The 23,174-nt window shown below is 40.3% G+C and overlaps 1 pseudogene; it reads right to left on the minus strand.

The window, feature by feature from the left end:
• Positions 1-4,735: 4,735 nt before the first annotated feature.
• LOC101662121 lies at positions 4,736-8,358 on the minus strand (annotated as a pseudogene).
• Positions 8,359-23,174: the final 14,816 nt, after the last annotated feature.

A 23,174-nucleotide genomic window follows, 5' to 3' on the forward strand; every position in this document is an offset into this window, starting at 1 on the left:
TAGGTACAAATACAATTTTAATATTGTTTTGTTTTAAACATTATGTATGGTTAAAGGGTTGTGTAAAAGTGTCAAGTTGACGAGGGGTGGTCTGTGGTAGATACACAATTCCTTGTCAACTTGGTAAATAAAGTGAAGATATGGAGTTTAGTCTGTCAATCAGGTCACAGGCTGATTGTGCTTCCTGGTGAGTGTGACCTTCTCATGTGGGTTCTGGGAACATCATCTCTTCCTTCCTGGAGGTGGGACACACACTTTCTCTCTGCTACACATTCTTATTGACAAATCACATGGAGCCACACTGATGGTAGCCAGAGCCCCGGAGATGCGTCCACTCCATTGGATCCACAGCACTTTCCATGCACTGGCCTGTAATATGCCTGCATTTAGCATCAATGCATGTGCTGCCTGAGCCTAAAGATGAATTCATGGGTTAATATCTGTCTTATGGGCTAATATAGAACTTACGCACTTGATCTGGACTGCGCTGGGATGTTTTATTCATGCATAATTACTTCTAGATATAAAGTTCTTGTCTGGCTGGATCAATATTAGGCTGGCAACTAGCAGTGAGTGACCTTGAATCCCACCTCACCTGCCTGCGGAGCTGACGAGAGCTGGTTGAAGCAACTAGCAGCCAGTGACTTTGAATCTCCCCACCCACGTGCAGAGCTGACCAGAGCTGGCTAATGTAACTTGTCACCAACTTTACAAGTCCTCCCCCCCACCCAACTGCCCATTTTGCTTATGGCCCGCCCTGCACCCCAAACGAATACACCCAGAACTAGGAAGACACCTTATATTCCAGTAACCCGGACATCCCTGTATCTCCCAATCCCTGACTACTTTACCTTATATGGACTCAAGGCAGCCCAGTCACATGTTCCCTGGCCATATAAACACCACCCCTGTAGCCTGGGGCGTGACTCCTTTGGTCCGGATACTGTGGACTGTGGGACTTCGCCCAGCCTGTTTTTTTCTCCCTAATAAAGCCTGTGTGCTTAAATTCGACTGATTTGGTCTCTGACACCTCTCAACCTCCTTACAGTTTTCTCTTACACATATATGAAATGTCAGTGAATTTGTTTCTCTACTCAATCCAGCCTAACATAGTCCATAATTAGTGTGCATGAGACTTAAATTTTGTCTTTTAATTTTACCCTATCTCTATAATTACAGTGAAAGGTATAGATAGTGTATAGATAAGTACATAGTTGGGTAATTTAACATGTTTTATTGTGATAAAATATATCTATAATAAAACATTTGCCAATATGATGTTTTTTATATGTGCATTTAAATGATATTGGTTACATTTACCTTGTTATGGAACAAACACTACTATCTATTAACAAATTTTCCACTACCATTTAGAGAAGCTTAGTACACCCTAAGATAAGAGTTCTCCTTCTCTCCAACTCTTGATAAAAGTGATGAATTCGTTTTAATATGTTTGCCTACCTTATGGAATAATATATCACTTGTCTTTTGTGATTGACTTATTTCACTCAGCATAATAGATTCACTCTTGTAGTGTGTACATTTTAGCTGTTTTGAAAATCAGTCCCTTCACTGATTTGTTTATGCATTTATATTTAGTGTAATTACTGGTATAATAAGATTTAGTTGTGCTTCATATTTGCTTATTTCCTCTGCCCTCTTTATTTACCATTTGCCTTCCATGCCTTCTTTTAATCATTTAACACATTTTTAATCACTTCATTTTAGTGATTTCTTATCTTTTTGAACTTTTTTAGTGCTGTTAGAATTTTTAATATAAGTTGTTATGTTATTACATATTAAATATTTAATCACTTCATATGGCATGCAAAGACTTGTTACAATCTAGGTACCTTTATCCTGTCTTTTTATGTTAAAATTGTATGATGCATTAGATGATATATATGTATGTATATATATATATGTGTGTGTTATATATATGTGTGTGTGTTATATATATATAAAACACTTCATCTGACTAGGCTGTAATCTTATTCTTCTATTTATATTTTAACAAACTCGAGAAGAAAAGAATCATTTTTATGTTTACCTACATATTTATCTTTTTTCCTTCAAAATTCTTTCTTCGCAAAATCGAGGAATTTGTGAGACCTGGAAAAACAAGGTAGTCTCAATGAGTTCTGTCTCTCAGAGGTCTCACCGTGTTTATTTTCTAACAGCTTTATTGAGGCATAACTGGCGTATCATAAACGGAACATATTAAAGAGGAAAATACGATGTTTTGACTTGTGTACACCTGTGACACACCATCTGTCTGTCAGTTCATCTTAATGTGGTAGTTTACGTGTTGTTATAATGCTGGAAGCAATACCATTAGTATTTTACATATTAGCATGGTGGGCCAATTTTAGTGGCGCTTCCAAACTAAAACAATTGGTGGGGGATGGAGGGGTGGAATCTTATGACTTAATCCCAGAAATTAGCCAATATCCACCCTATGGATCACAAGTCAATACTATGTGATATAGTGCTGAAAGATGTGCTTCCTCCATTGGAATTTTCTCCAGGTGTATTTGCCACAACAAAACAAACCCAAAATAATTGCTTTAGGTAAATCTGCCACACAAGACCTCGTAAAGTGTTGAGAAGCAAGGTTACTCTGAGGGCTGAAGTGCAAATAACCCACCAGGGTCTTTTCAATTGCCTCATATGCACCGAAAAGTTGAACATTGGATAAGGAAGATTGAAGATGAATTGAAGCATTTGAATTATGGTGTTGGCAAAGATTATTGAAAGTACAATGGACTACCAAAAGAACAAGTAAATCTGTGCTAGAAGAAGTACAGCCAGCATGCTCCTTACAGGCAAGGATGGCGAGATGTCGCCTCACATACTTTGGGCGTGTTATCAGGAGAGACCAGTCCCTGGAGAAGGACATCATGCTTGGTAAAGTAGAAGGATAGTAGAAAAGAGGAAGATCCTCTACAAGATGGATTGGCAAGGTAGCTGCAACAATGGGCTCAAACAATCGCGAGGATGCTATAGGAATTGGTGTTAATCTGTCATACAAGAGGGTCCCTATGAGTCGGAACCTACTTGATGGTAGCTAACGACAACAGCCACTGGTCTGTCCTGATAATATGTCTAAACTAAGTGAACCACAGTCTCAGCACCCTTGCTTTTTAAGTTACATTCTGGTTGCGTTTTTCCCAAAGAGTGATTTGATATGGTCTTCTGGCAATCCATAGTATGTTCAATAGTCTTGATCAACACCACAGTTCAAGTATGCCAATTCTATTTTTGGGGGGTACGGGGGCGCAGAAGGGAGAAGATCTACAGTGATGTTATTGAAACAGAGAACCAGGCTGCAATCAATCTACATGATTAGAGACGGTGGAATGTTTCCAGAGGGTGAAGCCCGAGTCCGTTAGATCTCTTAGGGCAGAGATATACCTCCGTCCTTGGCTCCGCACGAGAAAGAATTTACGCAGAAGCTTGGTTTGTGATCCAAGTGAGTTTTATGAATGTTAGAAGATGCTTCAGGTTTGCACAGGCACCCGCAGGGCTCTTCACCCCGTGCAGTCTCCCTAGAGGCTGCTCGGAAAGTCATGCGGTTGGCTCTGGGCTCCTGCCTTTTCAATTATCCACGTAGAGGCGTGGTGGACAACTCTAGTCAACCCCATTGGCTGAATTGAATTCACTTGGCCTAGCTGGGTCAATCCAGGTGCAGCACCCACCCAGGTGTACCTCCCCTTCCTGGCGGGAAACCTGAACCTCTGAGTATGTGCAGTGTGACACTCCTTGTTCCAGTAGCTTGGACCTCTGAGCATGCGTAATGGACGCCGCAGCCCCTAAGCTAGACTACCTAACAAATCCACCTGTCAGCACACACAAGGTGGAAAGCAGAGCCCAGAGGGCACCCTCTCCTGGTCCTGCCCTGGTTCACGCTGTGTGAAGAGTGGCTGCACAGCCACCCTCAACCAAGGTAGGAAGTCCCAGTGGGAAAAAGACGTAATCAAACAATAATTGAAAGGATGCTGAAATGAAAGTGCAGGGGAAGGGGCGCACATTCTTGAAATAAGCAAATCCTGACAAGGGGTGGGGGCGGGGTGTCGTTGGCCCCGTAGAAAAGTAGACTAAGATGAGGATCTAAGTTAGTGATAGGGCTTGGTGTCTTCAGGAAACGAGCAGCAATGATAGGGCTAAGAAGGGAGCATGAAAATGCCTTTAATATTAAAAAAGGCTCTCCTTCTTTCCCCCTTTTTCTTAAATATACAGAAAAGAGTCTTTTTCCCTCTTGCTGCAGCGGCAGCGAGCTCAGTGGTTTGCATCAGACATGGTTTCTTACTGTGGTTTTTGCCAGGAAGAATGCAGCAAGGCCAATGTGAATCTCAGAACCACGCCTTCTTACAAAGCTTTTCCTTCTTAGGCTGGATGAACAGAGGGAGTCTCCGCACACAAGGTGCTTCAGTTCAAGCTCCTGAAACATTTCAGATGTTTGGCTCTTTCTCACATGTGCAAACGGTCCTTGGGAGAAGCTGGATGGAAAAGGATGGGGGCCAGTTTGGTTTGGGAGCCACGAAGCTGCAGCCCTCAACCACGGCTGCCTCTGCCCTATTTCACTACGTGTTCTTTTCTGAGAAACACCTTCAGTGACTGAGTGTGAAGCACTGTGGTTCAGAGAAATGAGGTGCTCTCCACCATCACCTGCCATAATGCTCCCTGGGAATCTCACAGCGGGGCTGAAAAAAACCTAGGTTGTGTCTGTTCTCTTTCACCAATGGGTGCTCTCTTGAATGGGGTGGGCAAGGTAGCCTACATTGCCAGAAGTGGCTCTGTCACAGAGCGGTGGCTGCGTTTTGTCACGTAGATGGAGAAACTCCTTGATCAGCTGCTCCACCTGTTTAAGCTTGAGGCCTGGGAAACAGAATATGCCAATTTGGTCAGTATGTACTGCCAGTTGTGGGAGGAGGCCAGTTGGGTCCGCATGCTAATGATGAGGTCTCTCAGCCCCTTCACATCCAGCAACAATAGTTTCTGCAGATCTCGGGTGATCAGGATGATAGAGGTAATCCGACCCATTGAGAGGGGAGCTGGAATCCATGGGATGGATCAAAAGCTTCGACTGTGACTCCACCCAGCGTCCACGACGACCACAGAGAAGACTCACCAACACGCTCACGGTACAAGCCTATGTTCTTGGCGTTTGACTGGCAGTGACCCACATCAAAGCCCTCGTCGATGAAGTGGGGCACGGCTCGGGCTCCTGGTTACCGTCTCCACTGGCAAAGCCTTGGTAGGCCATGTCAAAAAAAAGTTCTTTTTCTTCACCACAACTTGGGGCTGGGGTCCACTCAGGTGGGGTGGTGAGCACAGCGAACGCTCTGCTCAGGCATTTCTGAAATAGCATCAACAGCATTTGCGCAGTCAAAGCCACAAGTCTTAGAGTCATAATACCCACGCGATGACCATCCGTGCCAGCGTCCCTGAAGATGCATGTGGTTTCCCGGAATAGCGCGGGCAGAAAGACATCTCGCCTGAACTTGAAGAATCTTTGCGGGAAACCGGCTCCGATCCTGAGTGCAGTTTCCAGAAATGGTCTGCAAGCTGACTAACCGGCCCCTTTGCAGTGCCTCACTATTTGTCACTCAGGGCCAGTTCTGGAGATGCCTTATTGCAAAATGCACCCAGGGACATGTAGTCCTTGTTGAGATTTTGTGCAATGATCTGGATCTCAGCCTTCGGGACATTAGGAAGCACATAAGGCTTTCCATTGTCATCTCAGTAGGTCCCAACTCCCAAGTTCATGTTTTTGCTGTTGATATCTCTTAATGGTCCCTGTAGCTCCCAGAATCCAGGGGCCCCATCTCTGCAGGACCCCACCCGGAGCAAACTCTAGTCATCAAGGTGACATGCTGCTTTACAGAACTTAAAATAAGTTTTTAGCAGATTTCCCTAATATTGTTTGAGTCTTGACTGTGGTTTCCATAGATACTGATCCCAACCCATCAGTTGCACTGGAGGAGAAAGATGAAGCTTTCGCAAGGGTTTATAGCCTCAAACCCCCACGTGGGGTTGCTATGAGTTGAAACCCACTCCATGGCAGTGGGTTTGGGTGTTGTGGTTCCTTGGTGGTATCAATTCATAATCTGTACATGCTTTGGGTTCTATGAGACGGGCAACAATATGTGTATCCTTCATTTGGTTTTCTAGGTACTTATCTTCCAAATTTCTTGGCATAGACTAGTGAGTACTTCTAAAGCTGCATCTGATTTTGAAATATCTTACATGCTATTCCATCAGTTAATTCCGGGAGCCCTGTTTTTCATCAGTGCCTTTGTTGGAGTTTGACCTTCTTTCTTCACTGCCATAGGTTCTTGAAATGGTTTGTACATTGACCTTTTTTATTTTTTCACAGTGCCGATGTATCCATATATCTTCTTTTAATACTTTCTGCGCTATTCAATGTTTTGCCCAGAGGAACATTCAATAAGGCAACTTAGGGCTTGTCTACTGTCTTCATTCTTTCAGTTTGAGAAAGAATGGCTTTACTCTTCCCTTTTAGTTTGTCATCTAAAGCCTTTGAGTATTTCATTATAATACCTTTATTTTTTTCTCCTCAAGTCATCCTCTGAACTTTACTGTTCAATTCTTTTGCTTCATCATTCCTTGTCGTTCTTTTAGCTTCCCTACCATCAAGAACAAGTTTCAGAACATCTCCTGACATACATTTAGGTCTTTCTTTTTTCTCTTTTCCGTGACTTTTTGCTTTCTTCATGTACTGTGTCCTTGATGTCATCCCACAACTCTAATCTTTGGTCGTTATTGTTCAATGTGTCACATGTTTTCTTAACATAACCTCTAAATTCAGTTGTAATAAACTCCTGGTCTTATTTTGTGTCTCATGGACTTGTTTGCATTGTCTTCAGCTTCAAACTGAACTTGCAGTTGAACAGTTTTTGGTTTGTTTCACAATTGGACCTTGTCCTTGCTTTGGATGATTTTTTTCACAGTAGTAGATTTGGTTTCAGGTGTTCTATTGGGTGAAGTCCAAGGATATAGTTTTATTTGTTGTAAAAAGGTCCTTACAATGTAAGACCAGGTTGCTGGTCTTGTAAAATTCTATCATGTAATCTCCAGAGTCAGTTCAATGGTGGCGACATATTTTCACACTACTGATGCTTCTTTGCTTTCAACTTTCCCGCCACAGCCACCGCTAATTATAAATGCAGATTGACTGACAGGTCAATTTCAGACAGCATGACTTGGTAGCATTCTTTAATTTCTTCAATGGCTTTAGTATATGCATACATTTCAATAGTGTGTATATTGACTGCTCTTCTTTGCAGGCATACTATTTTATCAAAAATAACATTGTAGAAATTTTCTTTTTGAAGATGAATGTGAAGCCATTCTTCTTCTGTTTGTCCTTGTCAACCTATTAAACCGTATAGTTGTTTGTTTACAAATGACGGAGCAGTGCATTGCAGCTTTCTGTCTCCCTAGGAGACAGATGCATGTTCTCCATTTCATTTTTCATGGCTTACAATTTTCCTAGCTTCTGACTTTGTATAATCCACATACTAGTTAGTAGAGGATGCTTACAACTATGACTTTTCAGTTTGAGTCGTGAGGCAACAGGAAATGAAAGTTCCCGAAGTTTTGCTCTATCCACGCCATAAAGAGGCAGGTCTTCTCCAGCCATAGTTTGAGTGCATTCCAACCGGAGAGACTCATCTGGAACTGCATCCGACAATGTTCTATTACTATTTTTAACATTTTAAGTGGCTGTTTCTTCTTGATTGTCTGACTCAGCCTGTCATATCGTCACACTATAGTGACTTACTTGTTGCTGTGATGCTTAAAGTTATGCTACTAGTATTTCATACACCAGAAGGGTCATCTTCTGTGGAGCTTCCAGACAAAGACCCAAGGTTTTGATATAAGTGGACTTTAAACAATAATATTTTAAATTCTCTGAACCTGTGTTCAGTTGGGATAGCCAATTAAGAGGACAATTATTGTTAATCTCTGTATCTACCAACACTATAAGAATTGTACTTTCCTAAAAGTTGTTAAGACTTTTATAAATATATTATGAGAAAATAAAATAATGATTGATATAATTGTATAATTTTGTTTCAAATATAGCGATGAATCCACTGAGAACACCATCAAATCCCTTCTTGTTTGTATATTGCAACATTGTTCCACTGCTGGGTTCCTCTTCCTAAGTTGTGTTACATTCACTGCAGATGGTGCATCTGACTTTATAGCAGGTGTTGTAGCAGGCCTGGCCCACAGCATCCTGATGCTTATCACCTGGATGGTTTCCAGCCACAGATTGGAGTTGGAGTTGTTGAGAAGATTGTCAGAGAGATTGATGGTGTGAGCCATATTGGAATTACCCATGATAAATAACACATTATCTTCCATGCTTCTCAAAAAACAAGCTGTGAATCACAAGACTGTAAAGCCAAACTTGGTAAATACATCCTTGCATGTGGAAGGTGTCTAAAAGGACATCCATGTCCAATGTTGGGTCAACTAACAACTCACAACTCCTAAGCTTTTCCTTTCTTGCTACAATGCAAACCAACTATCTAAATACAATTTAAAAATGTATACCAAAGTATGCTTGTGGTTAATGATTTTTTCTATGATTCAATTTGGCAGCTATGAATTATTCTCTACTTGTCACCATAACCAGTATTAGTATTTGGGTCAGGCTAGATTGCAGAAACAATTGAAACCTGAGATCTCAGTGGTCAAATAGAACAAAATCTCACTGCTCATTCATGTTCCTGTCCAGTGAGACCGATGAAGAACGCATGGTAGGGATAGTGGCAGAATCTGTTCCATGCAGTCATCTAGCCGTCCAAGATTACTTCATGGCAATGCCTCCTTATTAAACCGGTCCTCTGCATCACTCCAGAAGAGGAAAAGACTAACAGCAGGTTATGTGTAGGACATTTTTATGGAACATACACGAGGGTACCCCACCCCAATGGAATTTTTTTTCAAAGCTATGTATTTATTTATTTTGCAAAACAATCTTATCACCTTCAAAGTACTCTCCATTACACTTAATACATTTGTTGAATTTTGTCACCTTTTCTATGTTGTCAGATTGCTACCCTTTCACATCCCTCTTCATCTGGGGAAACAAAAAGAAGTCACATGGAGCAAGGTCAGATGAATAAAGTGTGTGGGGCAAGAGAGGCATGCTGTATTCCCACCCCTACGCCCCCCCCCAAAAAAATTGGTGCACTGAGATGGCTGTGTGAACATGTGCATTGTTGTGGTGGCAAAACCAGTCCCCCATCTCCCACAAATCAGGTTTTTTTGGTCACACGCTGCTACACAATCTTTTCAGAACTTCTAAACAGAAAGCTTGATTAACAGTCTGACCTGCTATAATGAATGCCAAATGCACTATAAGTTGACATTTTCATATTTTGGGGTAGTTGATGGATGCCCAGAATGAGATTTGTTATCAATAGACATTTCACATTTTTTGAAACGAGAAAACCACCCATGTACATGAATTTTCCCTATAGTGCTGTCTTTGTTAGCTGTGTCCAACATCACAACAGTTTTGCAGCATTATTTCTTAGCAGGAAACAAGATGTCACAACATTATGCTGCTCTATTAAATCAGCCATCACAAACAACAGAGTTCAAGTGAAATTGCTTATATGAAAAAATTCACCGTGACCAGAGAGAACATTCCCTGGTGATGGCCATGACTGTACAAACTCAGATGGAGTTGCTAGATGCTTGCCCAGGAGGAAAAAATGTGTACTATGAAGGCTCCATCCAGCAGAGCTTTTCTCCATCTTTTTTGAGGGGAGGTGGTACCCCCTTATATATGGATTTAATATTTATAATTTCCAGTAGTGTCTTGAGCTTGGATAAAAACCAAGCTCATTATTGTTGAGTTAATTCTGACTCAGGGTTCTCCATGTGTTACAGACTAGAGATTCTTCATAGGGTGTGTTAGTCTGGGTAGACTAGAGAAACAAATCCATGGACACACATATGTGTATAAGAAAGGGATTTACATACAAGAGCAATTGAACGTTGAGAAAACAATCAAGATCAAGTCCATAAGTCCGATATTAGCCCATATGTCCGACAGCAATTTATAAAGTCCTCTTCAGGCTCACAAAACACATGCAATGATGCCAAATGTAGAAGACCACAGGCCAGTGGGTAGAAAGTCTTTGGACCCAGTGGCATTGGAAACATCTCAGCGCTGTCAGGGATTTCTCTGTGGCTTCTCCAGCTTCCGAGGTCTGGTTGCGTCCATGTGGCTTGTCTTCTGCCATGTCTCCCAGGGAGTAGCAGAGAGAAAGAGGTATCTTCTGGCTCCAAGGAGGAAGTACCAGATTTCCCCCCAGAATTCTCAGAAGGCTATGCCCACACAGAAGTCTCATTGGCTATCTCCAGATTGACAGCCTGGTCTCCACCCCTACACTCTTAATTCTTAAATTGACACCAGATTAGGTGACTGCCACATAGGGCATTTTTTTCACTGTAATCTTTAGAGAAGCATATCATCAGGCCTTTGTTACATAGTGGTGCTTGGTGGCTAACAGTTGAGTCTAACCATTTGTTGAAATTGAAGGACCTGTAGAAATTAATTTCAAATGTAGTTTAGCAATATATCCAGGAAGAAGAGATAAATTGTTGGTGGTGATTATTAAAATATTTGTTACACAACACTCAAAATGTCTTCAGACTGGGGGCTTAGCATGTGATGAACTTAAATTAATTTTCTTAAACTCTAGGGTAAGATAACTAAAATTGAGGTCAATGTATTAGCTATCTCATTCATAGAAATAACATGATGGATCAGAGCATTTTTAACAAGCATCTTTTAATAATTATAAATGCCAGATTTCATCAGAAGCCTAGAGCAAGTATTATCACTGTGAGACAAACTAAATGCTACATGTGTCAATATTTACACAAGCAGATTACAACAGTGTGGTCTCATCAGTTCAGCTATTGTGTCTTGTGAGCTTAACTAAATTTCAAACTCCATAAGGAACTGCATTTTCCCCTGAAGTTATTAAAGGGTAGATTTCTTTTAATTAAACTCATTTGCATAACTAAATTGGATTTAATTACTCTCATTCATTTCACTAATACCTTTCTTTGATTGAAGAAGGAGAAGTTTTATAATTGATTAAAATAAGATGTTCTTGCTTTCTAACTTGATCCGGGAGAATAGTCCTCAATTTTGTTTTTAAATGATGAGGGAAACAGGACTTTTTTCATCTAGGTCTACCATCAACATTTTCCTTGAACCTGGATAGACAATAAATCATTCTGCACCTTTGTTTTACACATTGATGAACAAGGAGGTCTCTTTTAGTCTACCATGACCTAGACATATTATGTTTTCAGTGAGTATGAAAGTATTTGAAATGTTTAAAAATAAAGTATAAACTATGAATATTGCATAATGTATTAATATCTAGAATTAAAGGTTTAAATTCCCTAAAAATAAAGTTGTTTATTGGGGGGGGGGCACTAGTCATTGCTTTGATTACTTTAGATGATAAAAATTTACTATCGCATTCATTCCTTCCTGCATGCATGTATGCACTTATTCAATACAAGATTGATTTTTACCCAGTTTTCTATGCAATATGATTGACAATGGGTAATTCAGAAAACACTACAAAGATTAATAAGATAGTATATTATTCCCTAAGAGTTCACTCTTTAAAGAGAAAACAATATTAAACAATATATATTTTTAAAGTACACTAATAGAATCATGCAAATGATTTGTGGCTCAAAAGCAGAAGTTGCCAAATCTGCTTAACGAAATTTGAAGTAGATCTTGTGAGATTAGCAAGTTTAAAATGATGGGATATGAGACAGTCAAGGACAAAGGAATTTTGTGTTCAAAGGCACTCAAGTATGGATAGAATGACAAACTTGAAAAATGCTATCCTGGTTTGGCTTAGCTAGATGACAAGAGCATGCAGTGAAGGAGAATAAGTTATTATGAGGGTGAATTGACTTAAAACATAAGTAAAATCACCATGTTTTTTGTTTTAAAACGATATTGATGTGCAAGATGGAAAACATTAGAGGAAAGTGTGCCAATTTGAAGAGTCTTCAGGTAAAAAGTTCAGGCATGATACGATGTTATCACTAAATCTGAGGCAGAGACAAATATATATAACATACATGTGAGTATTCTACTGGTATTAAGAAGGGAGAATTGTGGAGCAAAAGTTTAAGGTATTGTGGCAGTTACATAATATGGTGTCAATTTTAAGGATTAAGAGTATAGGGGTGGCGTCTAGCCAGGATATAGTCAATGAGGCCTCTGTGTGGGCATGGCCTTCTACTGAGGATTCTGGGAAATCCTGATTTTCCTTCTTAAAGGAAGGTGAGATTCTCTGTCTTGACTCACTCCCTTGGATACTCTACTGACAAGGCTGACTCCCTGCAAGACATCCCTGAAAAGAAGCCACATGGACCTATCCTGATGCAGCCCTGAGTGTTGGAGAAGGCACATGGAGACCTCTGCCAGTGCTGAGATGCTTACAATGCCACTGGATCCACAAGACTATCTACCCACTGGACTATGATCCTCCTGCATTCAGCATCATTGCATGTATTTCCTGAGTCTGAAGAGTACTTTATAGATTGGTATCAGACATATGGGCTAATATTGGACTTATGGACTTGATCTGGACAGGGCTGGGGTGTTTTCTTAGTGCACAATACCTTTTATATAAAACTCTCTCTTATACACATTTGTGTGTTTATGAATTTGTTTCTCTAGTCTACCCAGACTAGCATAGGTATTATCTTGGTTTGTATACGTGATCATTTTTAAGTAACAATGGCATATCCAAAAACATGAAAGCAATCTTTGCTTAAATATTGGCCAGATGATTTTGAAATGCCTACACTGGTGAAGACAACCTTATAAAAAAGGACATAGACCAACATTATTGTAACAGAATTTGTACTAAAAACATTTTCCCTTTCAAGCTGCTTGTCACTTTCTTTTCTGGAACACGGCTCTTTCGTAAGTTAGTGATTCTTGTTTTTAAGGTCTTTCCTCATCTTTTGGTGGACGGTACAAGACAACCCAAGTGACCAATCAAGAAACAAAATGTATGACACCTCTAAGGGTCCTGGAAGACGTGGGATCACCAGCTGTTAACATAAGCTTGGAGTTCCTGGGGGTCATTCTGTGCCTTTCTACTAGCAAAGTCTGTTTTCAACTAAAGCCACTGAAGAAGAAGAAAGCCAAAATATGAAGACAGACTTGGGTCTATTGATAGTTTTTAACGATTGGCTCTAGCCAACCTTTAGTTAGTTTTACCCTACTAGTTTTATATGAATCACAATAATATATAGATCATTTAAAATAGTTTTTTGAGATATAATTAGCATATAATACTGTTCAATAGTTTGGTTATGTTAAGAGGGGTGATGCTTTTATCACCACAATCAATTTTGGATCACTCCCCATTTCTCCTTCCCTACCTCCCTTTTCATATCCCCTGGGCATTATGAATCCAGTTGCTATCTTCATCAATTCACCCATCCTGAGTTCTCTGTACAAGAAAACATTCAAAACTAAGACAGAAAAACAAACAAAAAAGGACCCTGCAGCAATGATCAAACAAAACAGAGAAAAACCTCAATCTAGGGGTAGGGGTGAAGATGTTGGGTGGGGGGGGAGAAAACCCTCAATTGAAAAGAAAGCAGAAAAATATTTTAAAACCAGAATAATTCAAAATGGTTTAAAAGGGAGCTCTAATGACAAGGTGTTATATTCCAGTCAAACTACAGCTGCTAAAATCCACGTTGTAATGCTTTCTTGGTACTATAGGAAAGTGTGCTGAGGAAGTCAGATGATACCTATTAGAAAAATAGTGCGTGAGGTCTTAAAGGCTTGTCTCAAAATAAGCAGCCATCTAAGTGTAAGGAGTCAGCTAAGTCCACACTTCTGAAGCACACCAGCCTCTGTGATCCAAAGATTATAAAGTAAAACCCAGGCTTGGAGGAGGGAAAAATTTAGAGCTTAAAATTTAAATACCTAATTTGCAGAATGCTAAGGATGATAGTGGAAACTCAAAATCCATTTGCAGGATCCCTACATGGATATGGTCTTCAATGAATTCCCATTGGCCATAGTATAGGAACGTGAATAAAATTTGAGTTTGATGCATATGTCAGTTATATTTCTGTGAATTTTAATTAAAATGGCTTTTCATCAAATGAGTTATGATTCACATTGTGGGAATGACTGCCACAGCTCAGATCAGATATGGTAAGATGATGAGTGAAAAAGAATGAGGCAGTATTACCTGGGGACCATGAAAGTTAGAAGGAATGTAGACAGACAGATAGACAGATAGATAGACACATAGATAGATAGATAGATACATAGATAAAGTTGTGACAGTCTGTGACAGTCTGACTTACAGCAACTCTGTAGGGCAGAGTCAAACACCTCCAAAGGATTTTCAAGCCTGTAAACTTTGAGAAAGCAAGCCACGTCTTTCTCTCACCTAGCAGCAGGTGCCTTCAATCCATAGACCTTATCTAGCTGCTGAATGTTTAACCCCTGCACCACCAAGGCTCCTAGGGTACAGAGAGAGGGAAAGAATCCCACAATCCACTGAAACTGAACCCACTGCCAAGCAGCCCATTCTTATACACCGTGACCCTGGAGGACAGAGTGGCTCCGTTCTCCAGTTTATGAGACTGTAAATATTGACAGACAACCTCATTTTTCTCCTGTGTAGCACATGGTAGGTTTGGACCAGGGACATTGCAATTTAGTTAGCAGCCCAGTGCCTAATCCACATAGCCACCAAGGCTCTAGTACATTCTATCACGAAACCTGAAAATTAATTAAGTGGGCTAGGAGAGAGTTGTGTAATAGAAACCAAGGAAGTGAAGAGATCATCTAGGGTAATGGCATGGCATGTGAGATAGAGGAGGACACCTGGAATAGGAACAATGTATAACAAGGTGTCTGTCAAATTTCACAATCTGAGGGTCATAGATGACTTCAGCAAAGATAATATTAGTAAAGCAGTGGGCACAGAATGAGCTGAATATGTGTGAGAAAAGAATGTACTGTATCATCAATAAAATTAGCTTCAAAAAGACATGGAACATTACCAAAATGAAAAAACAGCATACAAAGAGGTTTTCTTTTTAAATTGGGAGAGATGATGATGGTGCCTGCATAGAGGCTGCATACATGAAAATACTTTTTCTTTTGTTCTTTATTGTTTGAATAAAGTCCTTTTTACTTCAGCAGATGACTTTTGGAGATGGGAGCATCAGAAAGCACCAGGAAGAGTGCTCAAATGTGAAGGGGAGGTCTGCTGGTCTCTTTTATTTGCTTACAGGATCTTGTTGTTGTTGTTGTTGTTAGGTGTCATTGAGTTGGTTCAACTCCTAACAATATTATGTGAAAATGAATGAAACGTTTCCAGGTCTTGAGTCATCCTGATAATTGCTGCTATGTCTGAGTCTCTTGTTGCCTTGATTGTGTCAACCTATCTCATTGAAGGTCTTCTTCAATTTTGCTAACCCTCCGCTTAGATAGCGTCTTTCTCTAGGAACCAGTCCCTACCAATAACATATCCAAAGCCATCCTTGCTTCTAAGGAGTAGTCTAGCTCTACATCTTCCAAAACACATATGTTCATGCTAGCAGTCCGTGGTATAGTCAATATTCTTTGTCAACATCAGTATTGAAATGTGTCCATTTTCCTCAATTATTATACATGAAGTAGCTTTTGCATACATATGAAGTGATTGAAAATGTCATGGTTTGGACCAAGTGCACCTTAAACTTCAAAGTGACAACTTTTCTTTTTACCAAGTTAAAGTGATATTTTGCAACAGATTTGCACAATGCAATACATTATTTGGTTTTTTGGGTGTTGGTAGTTGATCCAGGTAAAAATAAAATCTTTAACAACTTATTTTTTTCTCCATTTATCATGACATTGCTTATTTATTCAGTTATGAATATTTTTGTTTTATTTATATTGAAGACAGAAGTCTTTGATCACTGATCTTCAAATCCTCTTCAGTTTAAGCAATTTCATGTCCCCACCTCATGTACCAAAGTAGAACTCTGCTACATAGACCTCTGTCACTTGTATATTGCAGGTTAAAAATGAGTGTTTCTCCAATCTTCATACTGTATTCTTCCTTATGCAGGCAAAATTCTCAAGTTATTTGATCAGCATTCAAATTAAGTATGCATGGTGAAAGAACTCATCACATACCTTTTCTGACTTTGATCCAAACTACATCATCTTGTTTGTTCAAATTATATGGCCTCTTGGTCTCTGTTTAAGTCATAGAGGTTTTCATTTTGCTTGTGTCTGATGTTTCTTTTTTTTGGGTAATAAACACATACCTTTTCCAGCTTTTTATATTTTGATGCTCTGCTTTCTGTCATATTAAAAAGTCAAAAAGCATGTTGTGCATCAAATGCATATGAAGTCATAGCAAGACAGACTCCCTGGCCTTCATCTTTACAATCAATGACCGCAGCTGTGGCTGACTCATTTCTGATTCATGGCACCTCATGTACCAACGTAGAACTCTGTGATATAGATTGGTCAGTGGCTAATTTTTCAGTCGATCAGCAAACATTACTTTTGAGGGACTTCTGGATAAACACCCAACCTTTTTTGTTAGCAGCCTACCAGGTTAGCTCCTTGTACCACTAAGAGACTTTTTCCTTAACATAACCCATAATGTAGCTAATGGTTGGCTCAATTACATATTTTTAAGCAATAAAGTTGTTTAGAAAGCTATACTTTCTATCTAAGCAACTATGCTTCTAAGAGAATGTTGCCATGATCCATTTTAAGAGACCCATGTTAGCTGGATCTGAGATAACTTGAGTTATTTCACCAAGATAAGCTCTTAGCTTTGCAATAATTGGTGACAAATCTACTTTTGTCAGGTGCCATCTTAATATAACCATTATATTGCAATGTGCAGGTATGATCTGTGACCTATTGACTTATCAGGGTGTTTTTGTTTTTCTAAGTCAATAATTAAAATACACATGGAAACAACTGAAAAAAAAAGCACAACATGCTTAGGTTAGGCACCAACTTTTTAATAAAAAAAATGGCCAATTATTCATTAAAGGGGGAAATTCTCAAATTTGGGGTTAAAAAAAATGCTCGTATTCATTTCTGACTCTTCTGGATGGTAAACAGGATCTGGGACAGGTTAAACTGAAGTCGTGTTAATAATAGAGTTTATGAGATTAAAGTCTTATCTGTGCTTGGGATGTAGACAGCTGATTCAATAACATGGTTCTCGTAGGTGGGCACTGTCTCTTGAAGCCTGCATTTGGGGATTTGGCGTGGATGTATTCAGACATAAAAGGGAATGTGTTATGAAAAGAAATGGAAACAAACAAATCACAATACCAAAAAGAAGAAAAATCCCACAAACCACACTTTCACAGTCCTCTATTTATACTAGCACATTCTGGAAAAATCACTCAAAAACCTGTTACTAATCATTTAAACCTTAGGCTGTCAGCATTTTTCTGTTTTGCTAGCCAAATAGTCATGTGCCACAGCCAGAGGGTTAAAGAGCCAGATTTTCTGTCCCGTACGGTAGCTTTGTGTGAGCAATATGGAGGACCTCATCATCGCTGCAGAGGCTCCCGTTGAACATGAAAGGGTCTGTCGAGGCGAAAATATGTGCAGCCTTCTGGGCCAGATTTGATCCAAAGGCCTTCAAGTTGGCTGTGCAGAGGGCTAAGCTGTCCAGACCTGCTGTCCCACAAAGGCCAAGACTCACTCTCGGCACCTAGTTCTGCAGCCGGCAGACCACACAAAGGCTGTTTCTCCTGCGTTCAGACACCCAACAGACGGAGGAAGGACGAAGAAGGTCTTTGTTTTGTTCAGACAATGCAATATGCAATCTGATATAAATTAGATCAAAGATAGAAATGTTTCCGTTTTCATAGAAAGAAAGCAAGTGAGACACAACACCAAACACAACCAGTTCTGGAATGTTGTAGGATGTCACAGAATTTTTCAATTTCTTACTAAAAATAGACAAATGACAACCATAGTGTATAGTTAACGATACAACAAAGCATGTTTCCAGCAAGCTACCTAAGATATTGCTTTTCTGATTATATGCCTTAAATGTCTTTATTAAATGTGTCAAGTTGATTCTGATTCCTGGTAAATCCACGTGTCGTAGTAAAACTGTGCTCCTCAATGGATTGTCCATGGTTTGTCTTTCTAAAGGAAATCACCTTTCCCCGGAGGTGCCTTTGAATGAACTGAAGCCTTCTACCTTTCTGTTAGTATCTGAACAAGTTCATCTTTGTGCCACTTGGGAACCACTATCAATCTGTGGTCGCCATTGTTGCTGTGGACTATTGCATCCATTTCAACCCAGAGAGAAAAATATAAGTGAGTAGAACTGCCCCCCAAGGGTTTCTAGGCTGTGAACCCAGGAACACTGTGAAACTTTCCTTGAGGGGAACAACTTGCAGGGAATTTCCTCCTGCAGACATACTGATGAGTTCCAAATGCAACCGAAATTCACTGCAAGGTGAATTGCCAAGTGTTTGCATCGTGTTACCAGGGCTACTGGGATACATGTTAGGAGGAATAAAGGGAAAACATATGAAAATAATTCTCTTACGTTCCTATTCACATATCACTATTGTACTTTGTGGACACAAGCAGAGTGGTGTTGTTTTGTTTTGTTTTGTTAATTTTGGGCAGGCTCTGTTCTTTGGAGGAGACTTGGTGGTGCAGTAGTTAACGTACTCAGTTGCTAATGGAAGGCTTAGTAGTTTGAACACACAAGGGAAAGAGATGAAGCCGTCTATTTTAGCAAAGCTTTGCAGCCTGGGAGATATTATAAGAAATTTGATTCTGCCCTACAAGGTGACGATGAGTTAGAGTAGACTCTATGACAGTAGATACATTCATTTGACTCATCTGCATCTATGCTTTTTGACTAAAACAAAAAGAAAAACACTGAATGTAATAACATCTCTAAGCCATTATTAGTAGTTTCCACTTCATAGAAGGCTAAAGTTCAAATATGACTTGACAAGAAATCTGCCCACATCATTTCTTCCATAAAGTTCCCCAGAGTTTAGAATTTTAAAATCTGGTTCATTCAATACAGTATAAAATTGAAAATCTGACTCAAGCAATCTAATGTAAATTAGACCAAATCTATAAAACCGTAAACCTATAAGATTAGGGAAGAGAAAGCCCTGAGTGTTGGTTGACACACAGGCAAAGGCTGAGGTTTGCTCTGACCTATCCCAAGTAGGGTTCAGTCATTGTGAACAGAAATGTGAAACAAACGTGAAGCAAAGTCAGGGAAACATTTCCTTCTTCGTGCACTGTCTGATCGTCGCTCCTGGGTTGTTTAGAAATCTGACTGAAGTAGACTGGCAACGTGTCGCCGGGCTTCTTGCTGTCACAGTCAAAGCTCAGTCATGGAAGAAGGAGATGAAGCTTGACTCGCGATTAAAAGAAGCCGCTGTGCATCCTTGGAGTCAGACCCCAAGCTTAGATTCCATCATGCCCTTCATTCGCAAGTGTGCTTCCTGTGAAGAGAGGAGTACCGTTTACAATGTTTGAGAATCTGACAAGGCCATAAGGCTTAATGGAATCGATGATTACACACAGATGGACGATTAACTCTCGAGGTTTAACGTTAAAAAAAATACTGTGCTGGATTGCTACTTAATGGAATTACACTGCCCATATGGAAAAGAACTATACCCGAAATATACCCAGAATGATGGAACAGGTGGCCGAACCTGGGCAAGACTGCTTGGAATGCACAAAAGCATTCTGAACTTGTAATTGCCAGAAATGATTTCTGGAGGAAAGAAAGGGTGGGGGAATCTTTGAAACTGTTAAATTTCTACATTTTGGAAATACGAATGGCAAAAAAAAAAAAATTAGACTACTGAACCCTAAAGAACAATCTTTCCTAGTAGGTTTTCTTTTTTCATGTTTCTTCCAGAGATTATGTCTGTTTGTAATTGAGGCAAAGCTTTATGTATGGTTATGATTTGTAAATTAGTGTCATGGAGACCAGAGGCAATATGCCAGGGGGCTTCAGAAAGTTTATGGAAAATTCCCATCATGTTTTCACAAACTTTTTGAAACCCCTTTGTATATCTGAATTATAACTATAGCTTCCAAAAGATGTGTTGCAGTGTAAGATGGAACTGTTAACCAAAGTGAGGGTTTAACCTTATTTCTGGATGTATAGTTTTTAATGTCTTTAATATATAAATCTTTTATATACCTATTTCCATGGATACGCAAGAGCTGCATTTGTGAAAATGGTAGTAAGATATGAGCATTAGTAAGCATTAATAAGCAAGTGATAAAGGTAATAAAGCTCCAATTAAGGAACTACTCCTGTCAGGAGATAATTCATGTGTGTGTGTTTTTTTTTTGCTGGTATTCAGTAGAGATTTCAGCTTACATATCAATATATTCTCTGATATCAGAGTCTTTGATTTCCATGGACATGGTGCGATGAAGTGGGATAGTATTTGGAAGGCCTTCGATTCACGATTTTAGTGAGAAGGAGTTACTGAGCATTTACCATGTGTCAAAAATGACTATCATTTTATTTAATTCTGACTGTGACCTTCTCTGGTTCAAACTCTACCCTGGGGGTGCCACCCTAAGAGTCCCCCCATGAAGAAGAGGGCCACAGTCAGCCTCACACAGAAACCAGAAGCCCAAGACCTCTTGTCACACGCATGCAGAAACCCATTGTCCTGGTGAGGGAGTGGGGCACGGTCAACTGCAAGTTGCATTCCCAGGCAGCCCCAGAAGCAACTCGGAGCCATGCAGCCCTCCGCCCAAAGTGGGGCTGACTCCCAGACCAGCAACTCAGCTGCCTGGAAAGCCCAGCCCCTAGCCTTGGAAAAAGACCCTGTTCCCCAGGGGACTGTCAAAGTCATGGGATCTGAACCAGCCTTTAAATCCTACGTGCCTCCTGAACGACTGGGGCAAGCAGAGGCCCAAGAAGAAGGAACGCCCTGCTTCTGAGCAGCCTCTGCCCAAGGCCACTGAGGGGACAATACTGGGGTCATCTCAAAGTGAGCCACCCCCCTGTGGTGGGCAGCAATGGCCCCTGCATGTTCGTCGAGGGCAGAATCGTGTTCAGCATACAGATCAGCTCGGGGACACGCCACCCCCAGCCAGCCCCCAAACCCAAGACCGACGTTCTTGGACTTCTCTCTGTCTTAGGAGGAGATGTTTTACACACAGAAGTGTCACCACTTCCTGACTGACATCATCCTAGATTCCATCAGCAAAAGGACCCCAAAGCCTTCACGGCCAAGGTGGTGGCCCTGCCCAACAGGCCGTGGAGCTTGCACGTGAGCCCCAGGCATTGGTGGCGGACCTGCTGGCCATCTGTCCCAGCTTCCAGGATGGTCGCACACCCTGGAAGGCCTGTGCAGCCGTGGAGCTCATGCTGCCTTCTGCCCGGAAAGATGGCCACATGGGGACGTGCTCATCCAGAGGGGCCTATCTCCGTCTGTCTCCTACTTCATCTTGAGCAAGAACCGACCAGGGGGCTAGAGGCCGGCCCTGCAGACAGCCCCCGTCACCCGCCAAAGGACACTGTTCATTTCAACCTCCCACAGGTGCCCGCCCCAAGGTGAACATCTTCCTACATTTTATTGTAAATAAATATGCCATCTGCTGCTAGTAGGACTGTTAGTGTTGTTTGGTGCCCTGAAGTTGATTTTCACTCGTAATTGCCCCCCTCTGACTGGGGGAGTAAGCCCCGCCCCCGAATTTTCTAGGGAGTTATCATTACAGTAGCAGAGATCCAGTTCTTTCTCCTGGGGAATCACTAGGTGGTTTCCAACTGACGGTCTTCCGTTATCAGCCAAAGTCAAACCGTGGCACGACCAGGGCTCCTTACAGACAAGAAATCCCACTGGAACAATTCTACTCTGTAACACGCAGGTTTGTCATGCGTCATAATCTACTCTAGGACAACAAGTAATAATGGATGCCCAGTGACATCACTGTTTTACAGATGAGGGATATTCTGAATGGTATTAAATGAATTTTCCAAGATCACACAACTAAGAGAACATTGGGTATTTCAGGGTCCTTTCAAACATAACCATTTTTAGAAATATCTATTTAATGTGATCTCTCTCTCTGTGACTGTGTGTTGTTTCTTTAGTTCTGCACATGCTTAAGAATCCGGGGGCTCTTCTTTGTGCCTGATGCCTTCTATATTCCTTATGGATCCACACTTTTCTTTTTAAAAAAAAATAGGGAGCTCTTACAGATATTGTAACAATCCATATCTCAATTAGATCAAGCACAATTGTACAAAAACTACCAGCATTAGTTTCAACACATTTTCTTTCTTCTTCAACTCTTTGATATCAGCTCCCTTTTATCCCTCTGTTCCCTACCTACCTCTCAGAAACCTTAATTATGATATTATATATATTTTATTATTGCCATATATTGCCATGTCTTACACCACCCACTGTATCTGTTCATCTGCAATTCTGTTATACACTCATTATTGCTATCAGCTCCCCCTCCCCACCACTTCCCTTACCTTCAGGAAATCATTACTCTGTTATTGTTTCTAAAGGGTTATCTGTCTTGGCTTTCTTCCATTGAGTGCTCTTAATTGTACAGATGAACATACACAGGTCTAACAAGATTACTGAAGGAAAACAAAGACCATCTTAGTAAGGGAGCTTTGGATAATTATGTGTTTCATCAGTGTTATACTGCTCCCTAGATTTATCATAACTACCATCCCCACTCTTTTCCAGAGATCCATTGAGACTTTCAGAAAAGCCACAATGAAAGGACCATGTACCGCAATCCACAAAGAATTCAGAGTAAAAAAGAATACTAAAACCATGAATGGAATGTGAAGAAGCCTTTTAATATTATTATTATTATTCCTTACAAAGTTCTACTTTTCTATTCTTTATGAAATATCAAATGTTAGATTTTTTTTAATCAAGTGCCTCTTTTATTTTGATGACTTAAATACATACTTTGTTTTACCACTGGTCTGGATAATTCATCAAAATTATATTACTTGGTCTACTGTTGGGTTTTGAAAATAACTCTTATAATGTAAATTAATATGACTTTCAGATTTATG

Source organism: Echinops telfairi, unplaced genomic scaffold (genome assembly GCF_000313985.2).
Source record: "Echinops telfairi isolate 266 unplaced genomic scaffold, ASM31398v2 ScPeMD7_7468;HRSCAF=8506_0, whole genome shotgun sequence".
Classification (NCBI taxonomy): domain Eukaryota; kingdom Metazoa; phylum Chordata; class Mammalia; order Afrosoricida; family Tenrecidae; genus Echinops; species Echinops telfairi.